Raw genomic sequence first — 13,336 nt, forward strand, 5'->3', positions numbered from 1 at the left:
ATACATTGAATCTCAAATTGAGTTACTTCACTTAGGTCTACCCTGTCTATTTCTACATCTCTTTTGGCACAGGTAGCACATTGGAACAATCAATTCCCGTACAGGACACTGATCACAAGGACTTTACAAAGGTTTTAATAACAGTAGCTCGCACACAAATTAAAATCAGTTCTTTCAACTTAATTTTTTTGAAAATAAAGAAGGTGGTGAAGATTACCCAGCTGCCAATGAACATCTGGCAGTGTAAGTATCTTCTGCCACCTAGTGGTGATTTCACCAAGCACACTTGTCAGCAATAACATCCATCAATCATTCAGCTAGTTTTAAATATATAAAACTGCCTCTGCCATGTAGAAGAAACTCACAAGACCTGACGCTATTTTGTGTCTCAGTTTGTTACCATGTAATTATAAATACTGTACATTACAAAAACAAAGACAGAAAACTAGCGCCTGCCCGTTATCACATTCCGATGATAGAATCTCTGAAATTAAATCCATTTATAACTTCATACTGATCAACGCTCAAAACAGCTCATTCAACTTATTTTTTATATTGTATGAGACATTCAGTAGAGATTACCTGTACTAAACACTTATAAGAAAAATAAGAGACGTGTTATTTTAAGTCATAGAATACGTGCCTCAACTATAAATAGAATGTTAAAGCTAAGGCCAGAATGTTTATTACGAAACCTTTTCAATTTCATATCAGGTAAAAATCAAACATTTAAGGCCATTTTATCAGTTAGGTTAATTGTTACCAATAGTAATTGGAATGTGAATTCAGTGAGGCAATGAGCTTACATATGTCTGAAATCAGAAGGAATTTTGAGTCAACATTATGCACAACCAGCTCACTACTCACCAATAATTTGAACAGAATCATCTTCAATAATTAAGAACCAATGGTAAATTAAAAGAATTTTTAATAACTAACAGCTTTAACCCAGGGCCTTTGCTGCCAATGAATTAGTGTCAGTCCAGTCGTGATCACTGGGAATCAACAAAGACATCTGTCAGATTGGACAAGTCTTCAGATGACTGAGATTCCCAATTTTGAAGCCACAAATTTTTCCACAGTGCTGGCGCTTTGGAATTCTGAGTGTGGGGCTGGATTCCATCTCCTTCCTCTACCTTCAACATAAGGAGGGAAGATGTGTTGGGTAGGCTAATGGATATTAAGGTGGACAAATCCCCAGGACTTTATGGGATATATTCCAGGTTGCTGAAGGAGGCGAGAGAGGAAATAGCTGGAGCCATGACAGATATCTTTGTAACATCCTTGCAGTCAAATTACTGAACCTTGAAGTGGTCAGCAGTTTTCTCCATCCTTGTTGGTGGAGTCAATGTTTTTGTGCTTCAGGAAGATTTTGAGTGAATCATTAAAGAACAAAGAAGAACAAAGAAAATTTACAACCCAGGAACAGGTCCTTCAGCCCTCCAAGCTTGAACCAATCCAAATCCACTGTCTAGACCTGTTACCCAATTCCTAAGGATCTGTATCCATCTGCATGCAATTGCCCATCCATCGGAATTCGTTCTTCAGGAGGGCATCATTGATATGAGTAGTCATAGATTCATGGAAGACACTCACTTTGGTCTGGCAGTCCTCCCATCTGAACCCAGCATTATTGTTTGATGATACTAGCACTACAATTGTAGAAAGTGGCTAAAGGATGGAGCAAAGGTCCACAAAAGAGATGGGCCTCAATATCAAGTGGCATCTTGCTGCAAGGTTTACCAGTGGTGTTAAATTCTTTCAAAAGCAGATGAGTTGAGTGGTGTAGTAATAAACTGCCGAAAGCATACTTCGGTATTAAAAGATTGGAAAGTTTAGTGACACAATACGAAAACCAGAGAGATGATTGTATTTAGGCTCCATGCTTCTACAGACTCCGCAAAAGGAGCGACTTGCTCAATGGAACATTGTCTTTCAATCACATCCTGGTGCCAGAAGAAGCCAACTGCATTAGAAAATGAGTTGGTTTATTAATATCAATGTGCTTAGCCATCATGTCACAGGTAAAGTTGAAGATTCAGGTCCTTACTTTAATATTTTAAACAGGTTACTTCCAGCCAGTACTTCATTTTTGGTCACAGCAAATCTGTTGTAAAATGTTCTTTCACTCAATAGTCCCTCTTCACACGACCTTCTCCTTGACGTATCACGCCTTCAGAGTCAAAAAGTGTGATGCTGGAAAAGCACAGCAGGTCAGGGAGCATCCAAGGAGCAAGAGAATCAATGTTTCGGGCATCAGGATGCTGCCTGACCTGCTGTGCTTTTTCAGCACCACACTTTTCAACTCTGAGCTCAAGCATCTGCAGTTCTCACTTTCTCCGTATCACACCTTCACACACAGAAAAATCCCAACATTTCTGAATTTACAAATGTTGTAAAGGTAGTGAAAATCAATGGCCATCAATGAATAATAGTTGAGCATTACTTTCTGAAGACACAATAAGTTAAGTCTGCCTCTTAATAATTAGCTTAATTTGCAGTGATACATGAAAAATACAGAGTTGTGGTAGCTGCTGTCATTGCTTTCCCTTGTGTATTGAAGATGCCTGTTTCTTGTATTCATTGAGTCATCTGTTATGTGTTCTAATGTTTTGGAACCCAATTGCAGGCCTGTATGACATTCCACTATTATAGTGAGCATGTATTGTCTGATTTTGTTGGGTCCAGCTTGCCTTGTGTCCTTTGCTACCTGTGATAAGGTATTTCAGTACTAAATGTGTTGTAACTCACAAAGGATAAAATTATTGACGGTTATAATGTGGTGCTGAGGTAAACAATTGCAATACCACCTTCAAACCAGAGTTCAGATCTCTGGAACACTGGGGCTAACAACCAAACTGAAGGCTACCTGCATCATCTTGCACAACTTCACACTGCAGTTAGCAATTGCCATGAAGAAGTCTGGAGAAGAAATAAACCAACAAAGTGGTTTCAATCAAACTTTTGAACTTAGATGGGATTAGATTCTCAAGACATATTCATGCACCAGCTAACTCATAGACAAAAATAGCAATTGCTGGAAAAGCTCAGCAGATCTGTAGAAAGAAATCAGAGTTAATGTTTTGGGTCGAGTGACCCTTCTTCAGTTCTGAGGAAGGGTCACTCAACCTGAAATGTTAATGCTGATTTCTCTCCACAGATGCTGCCAGGCCTGCTGAGCTTTTCCAGCAACTGCTACTTTTGTCTCTGATTTACAGTATCCACAGTGCTTTTGGCTTTTACCAACCGACTCGTGTTTTACTCAGCTTAACCACACGTGTAATAAATGTGTTCACTGCTTTCCCTATTCTGTGTATTCCTTCCAAGTGTGCCCTCATTTCAGATGACTGCAAAAAAATATTTGCAATGAGCTACCATACCCTGGATGTGGAGTCGAAATCTCTGGGCTCAGCAGCTGAATTACCTCCCAGAATCAGCCCTGATGCTAGACAGATTCGCTTTGGTTCTTGTCAGTTTTCGTAATTCCGAATCCTGTGAGGTGCTTGGTTGAGTTAAGGTATTCTAAGACACAACCTTCTCCGGCTGTAAAATATTCCAGTGTTGGGGGATAAACAGCCTTTGAAACATGGCAAAACAACCTAGCGTGTTGTGCTGAAGATCTAAATTGTACTTTACATGTGATGGGCTAAATGAGGTCAGTGCACATGGAGATAGTGAATGGAAAGGAACGGACAATGTTTACCCAGAGGTTGAAGAAACTCACTTCACTTTCCTCCATGTCACAATTTCAAAGGCTGTTTTCAAATTATAAATCAACAGGCATCAGAAACGAGGCTATACTATGATGAATGTGACAGAGAATACGCTTGATCCTGAAATAACTCTACAGCAGCTGGTATCCCATCACCAAGCCACCCTTTATTCACACGTGTAAAGAGGAACCTCCATTACCCAGCATTAACCGAATTTCGGATTATCTGAACAAGATCACAAGATCCCGATGCGTGGCTAACTATAATAACTGGTATTTGATTATCCGGCATTCACTTAACCAAACAAAATACACCCCGCTCATGTCCTCCAGATAATTGAAGTTCCTTGTATATCACTGGTGCAGCTTCCTACAGCCAGCTCCTAGTGTGAACAGAGCCTCTGACACCCCTGTTCTTATCTGTCAGCCAGGGCTCCCTATTTGGACCAGACTAACAGTCCTCATCAGGGAACTCATATCCCCCGGCTGACCTCGTTACAATCACTACTGCTCTAAATTGTTAGACCAATAGCTACCTTATGGAGCAGAAACAGAAATTGCTGGAGAACCTCAGCACATCTGACAGCATCTGTGGAGAGAAAAGAGAGTTCATGCTCTGAGTCCAGTGACACTCCTTGTAATTGCACGAATACTCAGGTCTCAGAGCTATCGGATTTGACCAGTTTCCTTCACAATCATTGGTTACCCCACCAAGGGCAGAGACAAAATCCCCATAGCACCGACAAAAAGACAGTCCTGTAAAAAAGAAGGGTATGCTGTGTACTTGGAAACGATGTAAACTGTTGTTATATATTGTAATCCCATGATGTGGAAACAAGCTTAGAGTTCAGTGCTGTTATTAGGCTATGTAAGGTATCATATTCAAAGGCAGCAATACAACCCCAGCTCTAAATTTGCAATCTTCTCAAGATGAGTATATTTCTTGTTGACCTGCACCTAGCCTCATATTGCATTCACCTTTGTAGCCATGATGCTGATCTTTATTTTAGGTTAACCCTCTGCTCCATAAATAGCCAGTTTCCTTTGCAGCACTGCCTGCATTTCCAAACCTTCTTATTAAGTGGAGCAGTTAGAGTAACTTGCCTTCCCATAGCCACCTCTCCTGCTGTGTGCTCACAGGGAAGGTTTGAAAGAAAACAGCATTCCTTTAAAATCTGCTACTTAGAATTCCCCTCCGTTTGTTCCTTGAACACTTGATGCACCATGCTGTGAGCATCATGCTAATGTTTCAATGAGTTGGCTGAAATTGAAATGAAGGGCTACATCCTCAGATTTCCACTGTAACTCTAGCAGAACAACTCAAACTAAGGCTTGTGACCTTGCCTTAGATATGAATATCTACACGTGACACTTAGCAAGTCAATTGTATCAAGTGAATAGGGCATTACAGGCATTCAGTTCTGAAAATTACTGGAAGCAAGGAAGACAGGCAAAGGGAGCATGTCACCTTTCTCTCCTCCCTGCTCAACCTGGCACTAAAACCTTCTTTTCCTTCGAACAGCCTACATACCACTTTTGGGTCAGTGCCTATCCCTCCCCTGACATATACTAAGAACTTTCCACAATCTTCAAACCTTTTTGTCCACTTGCATATCCTCAGACTCCATATCTGTCACTTCATTTCCTCTCTCACCATTGCCACACACTGATTACCTTTTGCATGTCTTTTACACAAAACCCATGAGTCCCATCATTTGAAACTTTTTTAAAAATGATGTCCGCTTTGTGAAACACAGGACATCCTCGTTTTGTCTGTTATTTTATAATGTGATCATAAGATCTGAAATAGAAATTCAGGAAGTTTGCACTGCTTTCTCGCCAAGTCTTGCTGGCGTCAAAGAGGTCTACTTTGGCAACATTTGGTAAATGGTACCACCAATGCAAACAATCAGACAATGATGCCATTTTGCAGATGTACACATCTTATACCCTTGGTATTGACAATTAAAGGCATTTCTTGGTTTCATTTAGAAATGAATTGAAAATGCTCAGAGGAGAATCTGTTCCTCTTCACATATTGGCTACAGTTCAATGGCATGTGCATTCGATTGTAGTATCAGAGAGCTCCACATGTAGCTTGTATGTATGTTTGGGATAACTGGCTTGCTGGGCTGTTGCTCTCCGGTTATCCTGGCCTGGCCTGCTGTTCTATTTTAGTGTAGAGGGATATACATATGGGAAAAGTTATCCCTTGTTTGAAGTTGAGGAGGGTGTGATTTAGGACACAGGTGTTCTGGGGTCCCGTACAAATTCTTTGATGAGAAGAAAATGCCTCTGTTATTTGAAGTGCAGGTGTCAATCAGTTGGTTATGAAAGTGTTGCAAAGGCTTAAGACCAATCTCGTAATCAATAATTGAAGTTGCCTTCCCTTTCAAATCACTAATCCATCAATTACACTAGATTGAACAGAAATGGATGTTGTAAAACCTTTTTTTGTAGGGATACAAAGTGAGGCTTAAAGATTTGGTAATAGCAGACAACAGTTTGTCTGAGACCTGGAGATGGGACTTCAGATTTATAAACTGCTGGATAGATGTTTTCATAAATTTCAAGTAATGTTTGAAATATGAAACAGGTAATCCAAAACTGCAGACAGTTAGTATACCTGCCAACTTAAGTTAGAGCCAAAAGCTATCAGTAATGCTGTATTGAAGTGCTCTTTAGTGTAGACACAGAGCCAGGATTCTTGTCACGTTTGTCATTAGGGATCTGTTCAGGCTGTGCAGGGTCGGTTGGGAAATGTCTTGCTTTACAGCATACTGAGACATCAGTCTAATACCTACAGCATGTGCTAGTTGCCAAAGTGGCAAACACTATATGTTTTCTTTAATTAGGTGTCCATTTCAGGCTGGTTATCAGTTCCATATGGAAGGCCTCCATGCAAGAATCTTAATACCATCAGGTCATTGACATGGCCTACACACAGTCTGGGAGCTTGGACATAGTCTGTTGTTAGCTCAGACCAATCACCAGCAGGAGATATATCCAATTATAGTCCAGGGAATGGCAATGGTTAGTCCTGTAGGGCCAGCAGTCAGGGAGAATCAGATATCATCATGCCAGGGTCTGGTCAGTCAGGTCTAAGGCAAATACTGTCCCAGAGATCCATCTGATGATCATTCAGGAGGATTCAAGGGGGGTGTATAGGGCCAGGGTGGGGGGGGAAGCATGGAGGCATCACTGCCAAAGAGGTGGGACAGTCAAGCTGGGGGCAGGTAAGCAGGAGGATTTGTGGAGGTGGAGAGTAGGACAGTGACGGAAGGGGTGCACTGGTTCATTTGGATCCCCCATGATGAGGCCAGTGCAGCAGCTGGGCTGAGGATTTGGAAACACAGCTGATTTACCACAGGTGGAGTTTGCTATTGACTGTACACCCGTGGTACTGAGGAGGCACCCCCCCTGCAGACGTCATCAACAGGAAGCAATTCCATTTCAACAATGTTCAGACGAGCAGTAAGCATCCTGGAGGTGTGTGCCCACTACCTTGGCAGCTGCCTTCATCCTGGAGCACTCTAGTGTGCCTGGTATGTTTGAGAATCCTGGGGCCTTACAAGGCTGGTCACTGGAGGACAAGGGATACCCACTGTGACTGTGGCACATGACACCATTGTGCAATTGCTGACCAATTGTGAGCTCAGATACAGTGCTGCCAGGCTTCAACCAGAGGAGCAGTGGAGTATTAGGAGCTGAGGTTGCAGTTCTGCTGCTTGGAGCATTCTGGGGAGGGGGAGGGAGTGGGGTCTCCAGTACAGTCTGGACAGATTATCCTGTCATACTGTACTCTGCACAATTGGAGCAGGCAACAAAGCAATGTGCTGGATGCTGAGGAACTGGGGAAATGGAAGCAATCTTCTGAGGAGGAGAAGGATGAAGCCACCGGGGAGGAGGAAGCTGTCCTTGTAAGCTGTGTGGGTGCTGTGATTCTGACAGGAGCTGATTGAAACCCAGATCCAGTAGGCGATGTCAGCTGGGTGCATGAGACCATCACAGAATATTTAATAGTCATTGGTCATGATGGTCATTGCATTGTGGGAGCAAACTGAATCCTGTATTGGTTTTGTCCGTGTCTCCTTTCTGAGTGGCTATAAATAAAGGCTCATGTTTGGAACTGTCTCGCTGCTCACCTATGTGGTATGTTCCTCGACTGGACAATGATTGAATGTGAGTGTCCAGTGGGCATTGGAGACAGAGCAGTTGTGAGGGTACTTAGATGGGATGTACCACTAATCCAGAATGTAGCTAAGGACAGTTTAACTGTTTGTGGCAGTTAGATGGCAGCTATGGTGAGAGAATGATTGGTATGTGCAATGGAGTGTCAGTCATGATGGTTATGTGTCTTCATCTATGTGGCTTCATAAATGCTGTGCCATTACATTGTCAGTGAGGGGCAAGTCTAGGTACACAGCATCTTCTCCAAATGTCAAGGCACAAGGGATGAAATTCTTTCAATGGATATCCAGTGAGTAGTGAGTATTTCTAAGAAAGGTATGTGGTAATATGTGGCTAGAATCCGATAGAAGGGTGCCGTTGGGCGGGGTAAGTAGTAAATGAGGTAAATTTGCTAAGTTACAGTGAGAAATCATGCATTGACTCGCAGCGAAAATCCTTTAAAAAGTCTCAAAGTAATTCACACTTTGCAAAGAAAACGTAAAATTCAGCCATAAACACCTCAAGAAACACATTACCATTTACTAGCAAGGGAAAGGATATTATGCCTTACTTCAGCACAAGTACAAAATACACTACGGCGTCTCAGTGTAGTAGTGAGAGATGATTGCAGGATCGCTGGTGCTGTTTTTCAGATAACCCATTAAACTGAAATCTGGTTTATTTGTTGAACTTAGAAGGTCCCATCATTTTATTTAAAGAAGATCAAGGAACCCTTCATTGGTGTCCTGGCCAACCATTATTAATGACGTTTAATTCATATTTAAAAACAAAAGTGTAAAACTATGATATATGCAAACTGGCTACTCCTGAGCCACAATTCTCTCTATTTAAGCAGTAACTACAACTGCCCCAACCTCTTCTCTCCCTGACATCCCAACACACCCACTTCAGGTGAATCTATGACCCTTTTGTGCATCCCAACTCAACAGATCTACCGTCAGGGTCCCTCTTAGCATGTAACTCTAGAATGTCTAATTAGACCCTGGTTATCAATCAACATACTGTGATCGATTGCACTGGCGTTGCTGCCTTGATGACACTTGACTCAAGACTGTTGTCACCTTCCCAGTTACTGAAGCTTTCTTGCCTAGTTAAAATGTCCAGGACCCTGGTCCAGTCAAACTGTTACTGTATGACCCTTATACTGAAATCTCACCTTGGATTCTCCCACCTTTCCTCTACCTGCATCTCCTCCACTGATGTTCTCTACTTGTTCCATCCTTCTTGCCTCACCTTTTGAATTATTATTCTCCACCATCTGCCTGAAGATTTTCACCAAGACTTTTCTTTTTCCTGCAAAGTGTGTGACTCCTTATTCTTCATAATTGCAACGATATGTTTTAATTCACCTTGTCCTCTCACATTTCAATTCTCTTATCTTTCCTTAACCTTTCCTTTCATACAAACTCTTGTATTTCTATTCATGGCTACCCCCTCAACCCGTCCATTTAATTAAGGTCATGTTATTTCTGATTTTTGATTTATCAAAATCAAGGCCATCACTTATAGGGTCGAACAGCACAGAAATAGGCCCTTTGGTACAACTTGTCCACGCTGACCAAGTTTCTCAAATTAAAATAGACCCACTTGCCTGGGTTTGGCTCATATCCCTCTAAACACTTTCCTATACATGTACCTATCCAAATGTCTTTTAAACATTGTAAATGTACTTGCATCTGCCACTTCTTCTGTTCATTCCACATCTGAACCACCCTCTGTTGAAAGTTACCCCTCAACACCCCTTTAAATACCCTTGTATATATCATGATTTCCGTTCAGCTCCACTTGCTTGTGAATCTAGCTGAGATGAAGCTTTTCCGCAGTAGCTTAGAGTGCTACTCTCAAAGTGCCTTTGGTCTTCCATTTGCCACAACACTTCTGCAGCCACCAATCTGCTTTTGTTACTTCTTCACGTCTGACGTTGATGCTTTTGCCCAGAGCACCTTTATTCTTACACACCTGTCGTTTCATAATGTCACCCCATCACAGCCATCTGCTGCTGAAAATCATGTTGATGCTTTTATTATCTTCGCAATATTTGAATGCTCTGCCAGCCATTCTCCCATTTTCCAACCTTCATAAATTTGAGATTCTGCAAATCTTGCAGCCGACCTGTATCAAATGGGACTCAGCCATCTCTTCTGTTCTTATTAATATACATTGGCTGTCCATTTCCAATATTTTCAGTTTATCATTCTGATCGCTTGCTCAACTTATACTGAAATCTAACACTAACAACTTTCCATCTACCTGTCCCTGTAAATTCCTCCAAACTGACAACCCTCTGAAAACTGTACTGCTTTAAACTCAGTCTCTGAAATCATCCTCTGGTGGTTATGCCTTCAGTTGTCCATGCCTTAAGTTTTAAAATTCAAATCAATCCATCTTTCTATTTAAATCATAACCTCTGCCCCTTTTAACATCATCTTTGGCTCAGTGCCATCTATTCTCTGATTACACTCCTGTGAAACACCTTGGGAAGTATTTATATGACAAAGGTGCTATTTAAATACAAGTTGTTGTTATTGAAGCATCAAAGAAGAGTCAATATTGTAGCAGATGTTATTTTAAACAATGAAATCTGTTAGAAAATCACAAGTGTGATTAGATATGCTAATTCATTCATTTTAATTGAAAAATTCAAACAAATTTTTAACTGTTTTAAATTTTCTGCTGGTCTCAGAGCAGAATTTTCTCAAATGTCTAAACTGCTGAAGAAGATAAACACACATATTCTATAATGGATCATAATTCTAAACTCCAGCTGGTAATTTATTTACATAAGTAAAATCACCATTGTTTTCCCCAGCCATGATTATCTTATTGTGAAATCTTCCTATTGTGACAGTATTGTTGTCAGCCAGACTTGATGTTTAGTAATTATCACAGGTTGTTATGTAACTGAAATCTGGACACATACAGCGAATATACCAATGCAACCAATCCGATTTCCACACATAGTGACATAGTACTGTGTATGAAACCCATGGAAACTTGTTAGAGAACAGTGGAAATCAGTTAATTTGCCATAAACTTGTCCAATTAAAGTTGTCACAGTCGGCTTTACATTTTGCAATTTGGAATCCTGACAAAGACATTACAGATAGATGCAGTATTAAAACACTTACGCAACACATACAAATTAGCATGCAAGACAGATATATCTTGCTTGTAGTTTTAGGGCACTTGGATCATTTAAACATTCCATCTTATGAGATCACGGATGACAGCCGGTGTCTTTGGGACTTTGAAATCATTATGTCCAAAAACCAATTATTTCTGCATTAGCTAAATAAATCGGCAGGCTCAGTAGAAAGACATCATCATCTGATGTTATACATGCAGGCAAACTAAGCTGCTGTTTTGATTTCTGCTAGTTTTAATGAGACATAATTAGATGCTATTTTACTGCAGTTCTCATTTGTGCGAGCCAAAATATAGATCATTTAATGAATGTGGAAGTGTTTTGCTGTGGCTATCAGCATTGCTTTTACAGAATCTATTGTAGATGCATATTAATTGCATGCTAAAAATGTATTTACTTCATTTTATATGCTTAGCAAGGCTGACAGATAACAACTCAATGCTAACATTTCACAGTATCCAATCTTGAATGTCATATCGTATGCAAGAAATAGTGCCAAGCACTGAGTTTAGCTTTGTTATGGATCAAGCTTTGTTATTGAAGCATTTGGCCTAACAGGGACTTTGACCATCACATACCCATTTTTGCATCAAGTAAAGGTAACCTTTATTCAAAAATTGAGAAAACTGTTTCCATGTTTGCCAGTAAGTCCAGAGTAGTTAGGATGCATAGAATGCATTGCCAGGAAATGTGGTGGAGATAGGTTCAATTGAGGCATTCAAGAGAGCATTGGATAATTATTTGGATCAACATATTGTGCAATGGTCCGGGGACAAAGTAAGAGACTGGCCCCAGGTGCTAATGGTCCTTTGAAAAACAGGTCTGGGAACAATGGGCCGGATGGCCTTCATCCACATCTCAACAGTTCTGTGATTCGGTGAAATCCTACAAAATTGACAACATACGAATAATTGCACGTGCATTCAACCCCCCTGTTGATAGTTACAAAGTTCAATGCAGTTCATTAAAAATGTAACCACTGCTCTATTCTATTGTCTTTGCTAAACTATTGTCAATGTTTTCTGAACTCTACCTTGCTGTACGTTTTTAAGTTGATATGCAGAAAGTAGAGATTTTGAGGTAATTTCTAAGTAAATTTACTGGACAGGTAAAACAAGTTATGAATGAGTTAACAAGATTGATAGACATGGAATGTTTTAATTCTGTCCTCTTAGCAACTTAAAAACATTATCCAAATCTTGGTAATAGCCAGTGATTTCAAATAACGTTTGAACAAAAGGAATTGTGCCTGAACAATTTTCAGCAGTTACATTTTGTCAGGTTAATTTCTTTGTCTCTTCCTACGATAATATCTCACTGAATGAATATTACGATAAGCTGGCATCCTTGGAAAATTGGTACAAATGTACATTTACACTTTCAAAATCATTTGGTAACAAAGGCAAAAATCATTTGGTCGCTGACATAATGAAGCTAATGAACTTGCTTGTCAGAATAATTGTCTATCTCATTATGAGCTACAAGAGAGCTTTTTTTGTAAAACAAATGGATATTCTCTGTAGGCTTACTCTCAGTTTTTCTTTAATTGATAAATACTTCATTTAGTAGCATCCACAAAGAGACAATGTTACACATTAAAACATGTACAAGTAATGACTCTCACACAAAGTGCTAAACAGATCAACTGGCTGTTTTCCTTAGCTTTTGAATAATGAAATCAGACATTTTGACATGATCTCTGAATCAACTGAAGGATTTGGAGGTGGTGAGCTCTTCATATTAAAAATGAAATGAGATTGGAAAGTTCACTCTTGCTCATTAAAAATATGTCATATACAGTTATACACAATAATCATTAACTTAAATCTGTAAGAAGAAGAAAATGTCAAAGATGCTGTGCTATCCTGCAGGGAGGGTTAGAAGGCACCACAATGCTGGAAACAACATAAGCTGTTACTATAGCACCCGCATTGGCTCAATATAATCACAAATGGTGGCAGAAATGTCAATTCACCATATGTACAACGAAGATCATTTTTGAACTGTTTCTAAGCTGCAATATCTCTAAGGAAACCTTTCTGAAAACTACTTTAATGAAAAGTGATACTCTGATTTTAATCTTTTCATTGAGCTGGAACATACAGACCAGCCATTTGCCCTTTGGTGTGGATAGATAACATTACTTATAGTTATTCAGACTCTATCCTTGTTGGGATGTAAATGAATGTTATAATTACCTTTGGAAAACTGAGTACAATTTGTCAAGAGAGAGAAAGAAATAGAATTTTACAAAATAAAACCTAGCTAGTCAAATTTACTTAAGCTGC

The sequence above is a fragment of the Chiloscyllium punctatum genome, chromosome 4 (assembly GCF_047496795.1).
Source record: "Chiloscyllium punctatum isolate Juve2018m chromosome 4, sChiPun1.3, whole genome shotgun sequence".
Classification (NCBI taxonomy): domain Eukaryota; kingdom Metazoa; phylum Chordata; class Chondrichthyes; order Orectolobiformes; family Hemiscylliidae; genus Chiloscyllium; species Chiloscyllium punctatum.